The sequence below is a fragment of the Dysidea avara genome, chromosome 2 (genome assembly GCF_963678975.1).
Source record: "Dysidea avara chromosome 2, odDysAvar1.4, whole genome shotgun sequence".
Taxonomy (NCBI): Eukaryota; Metazoa; Porifera; class Demospongiae; order Dictyoceratida; family Dysideidae; genus Dysidea; species Dysidea avara.
Window position 1 is genome coordinate 30,619,279 of NC_089273.1, and position 9,393 is coordinate 30,628,671.

Here is a 9,393-nt window from a genome sequence, read left to right on the forward strand (position 1 = left end):
ATAAATCCCATCCAAAAACAGCTTATAGCTGTAAAAAAAGTGCGCGTCCAAGTAAAGCAGAGTTAACTGCGACAAAAAGTAATGATATCATAATGCGGCCATGTGCGAGGTGTGCAAGTTGTAATATTAGCTAATCAGATAATACAATGTTATTGTTAAAGTGTTAATGAGAACTATGTGATGCTGCTAGTTTTGAAGTGTGTGAGCATCTTCATAAATGCCACATAAATTTAATTCTCAATAAAGCAATGTGTATAGATTCTCTGATAGTAATAAATAGTTTGAGTTTGGCCACCTTTCCTTTGTTCGTAGCATTGCTGTATACAGGAAAGGCGGCCAAACTCAAACTATTTATTACTATCAGAGAATCTATACACATTGCTTTATTGAGAATTAAATTTATGTGGCATTTATGAAGATGCTCACACACTTCAAAACTAGCAGCATCACATAGTTCTCATTAACACTTTAACAATAACATTGTATTATCTGATTAGCTAATATTACAACTTGCACACCTCGCACATGGCCGCATTATGATATCATTACTTTTTGTCGCAGTTAACTCTGCTTTACTTGGACGCGCACTTTTTTTACAGCTATAAGCTGTTTTTGGATGGGATTTCAATACTTTTTGTTAGAATAAGCAATGCACTGTTGATAACAGTAGGTGAGTCAGTAGTTTCCATGGTTTTGACAGAAACCCCAGATTACAGTGACAGAATATTAAAATATAACTGTAATTTTAGTGGCCAGGGCCGCCCACATTGGGGGTAACTGGGGTATTTTTCCCCCTACCACAGCCTGAAAGGGGCCACTTGAATACCTGTTTAAAGAAAGATCGATATACTCTAATAGAGCAGTCAGGATCTAGACCCTTCCTTGCCCCTGGGCCCCTCTTTAACTCTTTTCCCTGGGCCCTCTAATTTCTCTGGACGGCCCTGTTAGTGGCATGCAACTGCAGTCAACTAACACCCATTTTAACTAGTAAACCCTTAACAACACTTTGCCTTTCATCTTGTACTGCATTGAAACGATCAAGATACTCTATTAGAGCAGTCACAAAACAGCTGTAACACAGCCATAGGCGGCGGAAAGGGGGGGGGCTTAGCCCCCCCTCAGAATGATATCACACCGAAATTATCTTTCTTGGAGTGGGGCTGAAAACCGTGATAAAGATCGAGATACTCTAATAGAGCAGTCACTCTAATAAAGTATTCAGTGTGTAGCGAGCTATGTAAGGATTTTTATGTAGTTTATCAGCTAGAAATGGTAGCTGGTGAGGTGGAAGCTCTTTTCAGTTGGTTGCGACCTTTTTTTTTTTTTTTTTTTTTTTTTTGGTCTCACCTTACTAAACTATAGAAATAAGTCTGGGTCAGCCCAGCCCCCCTCATATCAACTACTTGCTCCACCGCTGAACACAGCAATCAATATTTAGCATAGTTACAACTTCTGCTTAGCATCGGATTGTATAGTTTAAATTACTAGCTACTTACAGACTTTACAATATAAAAATATGGCACTTGTAGAAATGTGACTGTTTTATTAGAGTATCTCGATCTACTTCAAGCATTGACTAATTCAAGTGAAGAAGCTACGCCCCTGCCAAGAGATCTTGTGAAATGAAATGAGAATAGTAAAGAAAAGGCAAGTATGTACAGAGACAATAGAGGGGCGCGTAATTATGTCCTGTTGTAAATAAACGCCTTTAAAATTTATATTACTACTAAATAAACGCACCAGAATAGGCTTGTGTGGCTGTTGTCTCCAAGGTTGTCTCATTATTTGTCTTTTCGTGTTGAAGGGATTTAGTCGCAATTGGTGAGTTTAACTATACATGTATTTGTGTTGTAAAACTTAATTGTAAAAAGGCGATTAGCACATATCATGATAAACATGTATTTGTCACAGTAGAGTCTCTCACGAAGTCACGATTATTATGAGACATTGGACCAGGGTAAAAAATTTACTGCTATATTTAGAGGTTGTAGCGTTTGTATATCTTAGTATCTTAATAAATAATCCCCCATGATCACTAATCACTAATAGTACAGTGAAAACTGGTCATTATTCAGGCCGTAGGGACAAAATTTTCTAACCTTGCCTTTTAAAGAGGTGGCTGCATTATGCGGCCTTAAAAAAAGGTAAGAAGCATGCTGTTCTAACTGGCTATAGAGATGGATTTAGTGTATGACAGCGTATGAGACAGTGAGTGCTGGCAGCAAGGGGGCAGCCAATCTGTTAGAGCACCAAAAGCACTGCTTCAGACATAGGCAGTTGACTGTCAGCCCCAAGTGTAAAAAGTTTCACTGTTGGTCCTTATAAGCTCCTGATGAAGAAAGTGATGAAGTCATTATCCATAGGATATATTTTTCAGAGTATCCATTTCAGTTCTACAATATAGTAGCCAAGCATAAGATGAACATAACACAGCATTCCAGTAGTTTAGTGGTGACCACAACACTGCCTGAGTTAAACTGTGGTGAGATTTGAGACTACCAGAAGCCCTGGAATGTCTTCAACACATGAAATACCAAATATCTAATGCCTGGCTTTCATCCACAGTGGACCTGTCTTGGTGGCCACTTGTACAGAAGGGAAACAGCTAGTTGCCACACCCCTTAATTATCAATTTGTAAAATCGTTAGCAAAATTGTGTGTGCGAGCAAGTGCGATGTGGCAGTGCCGTGTATATGGTTGCTGCCTAGCAGTGACACATCACGAGTATTGAAGTCACAATGCGTTACTGTATCATCCATCTAAATACAATCTCTGAATGTGTCATTTTGTGTAGAGAGCAATCTTCCACAAGAAGTGACCTGCAGGTTTCAGTGTATATTGTTAACCATTAATATTGTTCACAATATTGTGAACTATATGTACAGTGAAACCTCACTTAGTGGCCACCTCTTTAATAAGACCACCTCATTATATTGGCCACCTCTAGTAGGTCCCAAATATAGCTAAGCATTACTTATGACCTCATTAATAAGGCCACCTTGTTATTCAGGCCAAATTTTTTGGTCCCACAGCCTGCCATATTAATGAGGTTTCATTGTACTTATGTGAATTTTTATTTTTCGTAACTTTTCTTCAGGTTTACTGATGGGCACTATGAAGCATTGTTGACTGGTACGTGTATAATGTGGTGACTTGAAATGCTAAAACAGTACGTAGCATGTCTTGTATGTACATGTAATGTGTTGTAATGTGTCCACACATCCACACATCTTAGAAATAAATGTAATTGTATTCTCTATAAATAGTCAGTTCCATTGTGCCACTGGGTCATAAGTTGGTTGAGTATGGATCATCCAGGGCACTTGAGTCACATTTTGTCCTGGCCAAGTGGATCTCATCCACTGACAGAATATACAGGATCAGATCACGTGTATAAATTACGGTGGAACTTGTTTATTGCCACCTTCACTCATTCAGCAGGTAACAGTGTATAAATTCTCAATTGGAATTGGCTTTTCAAGAGTGGTTGTCTTTCTATACTAGTGGCCATTAAGATAGGTTGTACTGATAGAGTGTACATACTAGAGATGCAACAATATCCTCCACTTAGTGTCGTTTGATAGTGATGCAATGGAGACTATGTATTATTGCATTTAAATACTATACTATTATATTGCAACTCTAGCACGTTTTATAACAGGAATGTTTGTTAACCGTTTAGACATACTGGAGCCACACCCACTCATCTGGATTCTACAAATGGAGTCATACCAACTTGTTGTCATCATACTCACTCGTTACTCCCATTGTGTTTGGATGAATATACATGCCGTCATGTGAGACTTGCTACCATGGCGGGCCACTGGAAAACATTTGCATAGCAGTTATATTACAGTCATTATTGTACAATTCTTACATTATTGTTGTGAAAAGTGTTTGGTATTCATGTGTCTCCTCTGTATGTTGTAATTACATGTGTAATTTTGTGTGGGGGTGCTATAAAATGCAATAATGCATGGTGACAATTGTATTAGGCGATTTTGCACACTTCCTTTTAAGCTAGCTACATGTGCTAATTACTCACAGCTTGTGTCAACAACTGGTAACCGCAGTTGTACTCTTGTGTCATTCTTTAAGCCGCGCCCTTAGAGGACAAATTATGTGGGGGCGACTAATTTCAAAACGAAGGATGGTATGCAGCACCATAGATTAGCTATATCTATGGACTATAATCTATGGCAGCACACTTCTTGGTGGCTATATGTACTGATTAACTACATAGAGCGCCAGTTCATCAATACCCAGAGACCGCAGTTGTGCTCTGCGTCATTCTTTAAATTCCGAGTAAAATTCTTAGAGAGCAAATGACGTGGGGGCGACTAAATTCAAATTTCAAACTAGCCATTCTCGAAAACAAATGTTTCAATCTGAACGAAACTTTCAGAACAGTTTAAAGACACATTGCCCTACATGCCAAGCGAGTATTGCGGAAAACAACAATCTGGGATTTGTATTTGGCCTCTAGGTCGACTGAGGACGACTGAAACTTCGTTTGGTGCTGAAATCACGACTGTAGGGTAATCATGTATGGTGAAATCGATGATGTGAATCTTGAAGTGATTGAGTGAATACTGAAGCGATAACAGGGCGATCAATGTTCGGAATGCACAAAGGAACGCAAGGCATACACCTGCGGTTGCGTCTAACCGCATGCGATAAAAAAAAAAAATAAAAAAAAAAATGAAACGTCCCCTTTTATGTTGGCAATCTCGATCACGAAACAATCGGCATGGATTTGCTTCACTGCTTGTGTGGTAGTTACTAGTGACACGATGAGTTCAACTCCAGAGTTTCAGAGGGATAGCGTAAGTGACGGGTGGATTACAGGAAGGCCAAATTTGAGAACGTTCGTTCTTGTAAAATCCTCACGTAGTGGTCGCGTCATTTATTGTCTGCGGCGCGCGTTTCTGCTTTACTGGCCGCGCGACTCACTACCGTGAGTCTTGATATATAATTTGTACATTTACTGATAAAATATTAAAAGTATATCTACTTCATCTTTTCTTCTTCCTGTAGTAAAGAAAAAAAGATAGGTTAAAAAAGACCCAAAGCCGGCCATAGGCCAGCTTTGGGGTATACAAATACAAAAAGAAATGAAATCTAATCCAAAACAGCCAAGCTGTAAAAAAAGTGTGCGGCCCTCAAAAAGGCTATGGTGAAAAAAGATGTGAAATCCAAGGTGGCGGCCAAGAAATGGTTGTGATGGTAGGTTGATGGTAAAAATTTTAATGATGACAATTCAGGTGAATTTTGTGCTAAGACAAGCGGCACAAAATTCACCTGAATTGTCATTATTAAAATTTTTACCATTAATCTACCATCACAGCCATTTCTTGGCCGCCACATTGGAATTTACATCTTTTTTCACCATAGCCTTTTTGAGGGCCGCACACTTTTTTTACAGCTTGGCTGTTTTGGATTAGATAGAATAAACATGGCAAGATCTCATGCATGATCAAGGCACGTGTTAGTTGTGCATATAAACATGCTAATGGTGAAAGCTTATTACACCCTGATAACAATCAATCCACTGGAACAAACAAGTGTAACAACTGATAACACATGAATAGACAAGCGCTGAGGTTTATGACAAACTTGAACAGATAAGCCTGGAAGCTAGCAATAGAACATGAATGGACAAGCCTGAAAGCTAATGACAAGACTAGGCCAGCAGAGAAATTCATTGCAGCATAACTTTAATTATGCTAAACGTCTTATAGAACTTGCACGAGAACTCGGCCAGTACCACACGATAGCCGTTCGTCTTATTGTAATGGTGCAATCAGTCTCACTCAATTTAGTGCTCTGCATGCAACACGTGTCACACAAGGAACGAGCTCACCAGTTATAATGAATTTCCAGTGATGATGACCTTGTTTCTTTTTATTATCTCAACCGATTCCGTAGAGTGGAAGGACTGCTACGAAGAACCTCAGGCCATGGTAGCTTGGCTCATACATAACTCGTCTAAGTGGCACATTTTGTTCACCAACCACTGTTCCCCGTTCGTAATGCAACACTAGCGGTCTTGTTTCACCTACTAGAGCTTTTCTTTAACTGGGTCAGTCACCTTTCGAGAACGTAGTGTGTCACATCAGGGCTGTGCACATGGGGGGGGGGGGGGGCAACTGGGGAATTTTGCCCCAGGCTCTACCCTGAAAGGCGCCCCAGGAGGCTCCTTGATTACCTGTTTAAAAGATTGATATACTCTAATAGAGCAGTCAGATCAGATACTCTAATAGAGTAATCACAGTATTCTTCAGAGGAGCAGTGTAGCAAGCTTATAAATAAGAAGATATGGTTAGTGAGGGGTAGTTATTGTCTTTGTCAGCATGTAATGACCTTTTTTTTGGTCTTCAGCTTACAGCTTGGGTGAAGTTGTGATTCAGAATGGAAACCTGGGGCCCCACTTTAACTCTTTGCCCAGGGCCCCTTAATTTCTCTGGGCGGCCCTGTGTCACATGACCGCAAACCTGTTAAGCCAGTATGTCGATTACACAATCCTTTGAAACCAATTCAACATTACTTCATGTGCTTAGATCATAGCGCAACCTTTAGCTCATAGCGTGCACTTAGGTCACAGCAATTATGTGCAAGTTCTTATAGTGCTACATCTGCAGCATGCATGTTAACTTCAATTTATTGTGATGCAATAAATTACATATTAAAAGAAAATTGATATTACTTGCACAATTGCTAAAGAAAACACTAAGACAGGAGTTATTTGTGAGCTTGAAATTACTGATTCAGCTATAGTTATATCATATGCTGTAATTATCAATTAAAAGCAGTGCAAAAATACATTCAATGATTGTAACATTTTTTGTGATATTACATGTAAGATAGAAATTGCTATTGTACAATAAACAAACTAATCAATTCTTATTTCCCATAAGTAACAAAATAAAGATTTATCATAATACATCTTTATTTGGTAAAATGTTTATAATTGTTTCACAGATTAGCTAAACTTACCCTTTCAAATACTCCATGCAGTTCAAAAATTGTAGATTTTAAAATTTTTCCTGGGGGGCATGCCCCCAGACCCCCTAGAATGAGCACTGAAGTATATTTTGAATGTGACTGGACAACCACAATTAATGACAGGTCATTGGTGAATTTGTCCAGACATTTTGACAGCGGAATATTTTTGACACTACGTCGAGCACTGATATCAGCAAAATCCCTAACAGCAACTATTACATATATACGTGTGTAGCCACATATACATATACCTATGAGTTATGTATAGAAGTATACCCTTAACTATAGATGTTCCATAAATTATACTCTAATACGTACATACGTATCAAACCTAAATAATACACATCTGTACTTACCAGTAGATATGAACTCTGGAAATCTAGTGTCACAAAAAGAGGATGAAAAAATCTTTGGATAAGACCCAATCTGAAGGAACTGTATATGTAATTTGCGTAGCTTGAAGGAATTTAACCTCATCATTTCATAAGCATATAAACAACAATGTAATGGCATAGCACAAGCCAGTAATAAGCATCCTCTTTTACCAGAATCAGCTGGTGAGATTGATCCTTCTGGCAATCTCATGTCATTTTCAAGCTCCTGACAATACTCAGTCAAGTTTCGAACAGTTAAATGTTCATCATTAGCGTTTATCTTTAGTGTTACAATCTGAACATGGTTTGGGTCAAAATAAATGCTCTTAAAATATTTTTTTACATCTGAGACTTTCTTGCCATAAAAATGTTCTTCAAAGGACATAATCAATTTCTCTGCCTTAGGCATCCCAGCATTTATAACTATGATTTTCAAATACCTGGTATTTAACCAATTACAATATATTTTGAAGTTGTCTAATACATCCAAAATGGCATCACTATTGTTTGCAGCTTGGATATCTTTCTTGAAATCAGATGAAAAAACAGCACCTCTCAGCAAACAAGTTTTTTGCAATTCATCAAAATCTTCCTCTTGAAACAATTTCGCTAGTTGATTAAGCAAATAAGCAAACGCTCCAACAGGATTATTATCTTTATCATATTTTTCAAAAACATTATCAAAATCTAGAAAATATACTATGTACATGTAACTCTTTAGTATCTATATTATATGTGTGTGTGTGCGTGTGTGTGTGTGTGTGTGTGTGTGTGTGTGTGTACCACTTTGACACCTCAGATCAAAGGAAAGCCAGTACACATATATCACATACAGCACTGACTTAAAATGTTAACAAGATATACGCACTGCTACCAGTGCGTATATCTCGTTAACTTGAGACAATGCACACCTAATATACTGTATTAAAAATCAAACAGTATCAAACTACTGTTTGATGTATTAAAATTGAATCCCACAATCACAGCTTGCTTGGTTCCCTAAATAGAGAAGGGTATAGCAGCTAAAGATTTTGCCAATTAGGTGGGTCTTCATGCTACAATAAAACATATTAGTTATACCACGGGCACTTGTGCTTTGCCTGTATATACGCACTCGTGACCGTGGTATAACTATATATATATATATATATATCTAATCCAAAACAGCCAAGCTGTAAAAAAAGAGTGCGGCCCTGAAAAAGGCTATGGTGAAAAAAGATGTGAAATCCGCACCTCTGGAGGCCATACCCACTGTGGAGGCCATACCTGTTAAAAGACATTGAATCACTTGAGAAAGTCCAACGAAGAGCCACTAAATTCATATTATCAAACTATCAATCAGACTATAAAACAAGGCTAATACAAACTGGTATGTTGCCACTAATGTACATTTACGAAATTGCTGACATATTATTCTTTATCAAATCCATCAAAAATCCATCAGATAAATTTGACATCTTGAACTATACCAATTTTACTACAGGTTCAACAAGATCTGCTGGCACAAAGTTATACCCCAAGACTGCCCATATCAACCCTATCATGAACTCATATTTTTATCGTTTACCAAGATTATGGAACTCTTTACCAATAATTGACCTATCTCAATCACTAGATGTAATCAAACCAAAGTTGAAAGCATTTTTATGGAATCATTTTTTAGCTAACTTTGATAATAACCCCTGTACTTTTCATTACCTGTGTCCTTGTACCCGCTGCTCCAAGACTCCTGCACCAACCAATCATAATTATTTGTAACTATTATATATGTATGCATGTATAGTTTTTGTAGTTAAGTAGTTAGTGCTCTAGGCTACCAGTGCAGGACACTGGTAGTCCTTCAGAATTGTATGTCTCTGTAATCACTATAGCCTCTACTGTATGTAATTCCAATTCTGTAAAGCAATTATTAAAAATTAAATCCAAAGTGGCGGCCAAGAAATGGCTGTGATGGTAGGTTAATGGTAAAAATTTTAATAACGACAATTCAGGTGAATTTTATGCTAAGACCAAG

General features: G+C 37.9%; 1 long non-coding RNA gene across 1 annotated transcript; it reads left to right on the forward strand.

Moving 5' to 3' along the window:
• Positions 1–1,322: 1,322 nt before the first annotated feature.
• LOC136247052 (uncharacterized) lies at positions 1,323–3,986 on the forward strand. Its single transcript, XR_010697057.1, has 3 exons — positions 1,323–1,821; positions 3,098–3,169; positions 3,683–3,986. It is a non-coding gene; the product is annotated as an uncharacterized lncRNA (long non-coding RNA).
• The last annotated feature ends 5,407 nt before the right edge of the window (positions 3,987–9,393 follow it).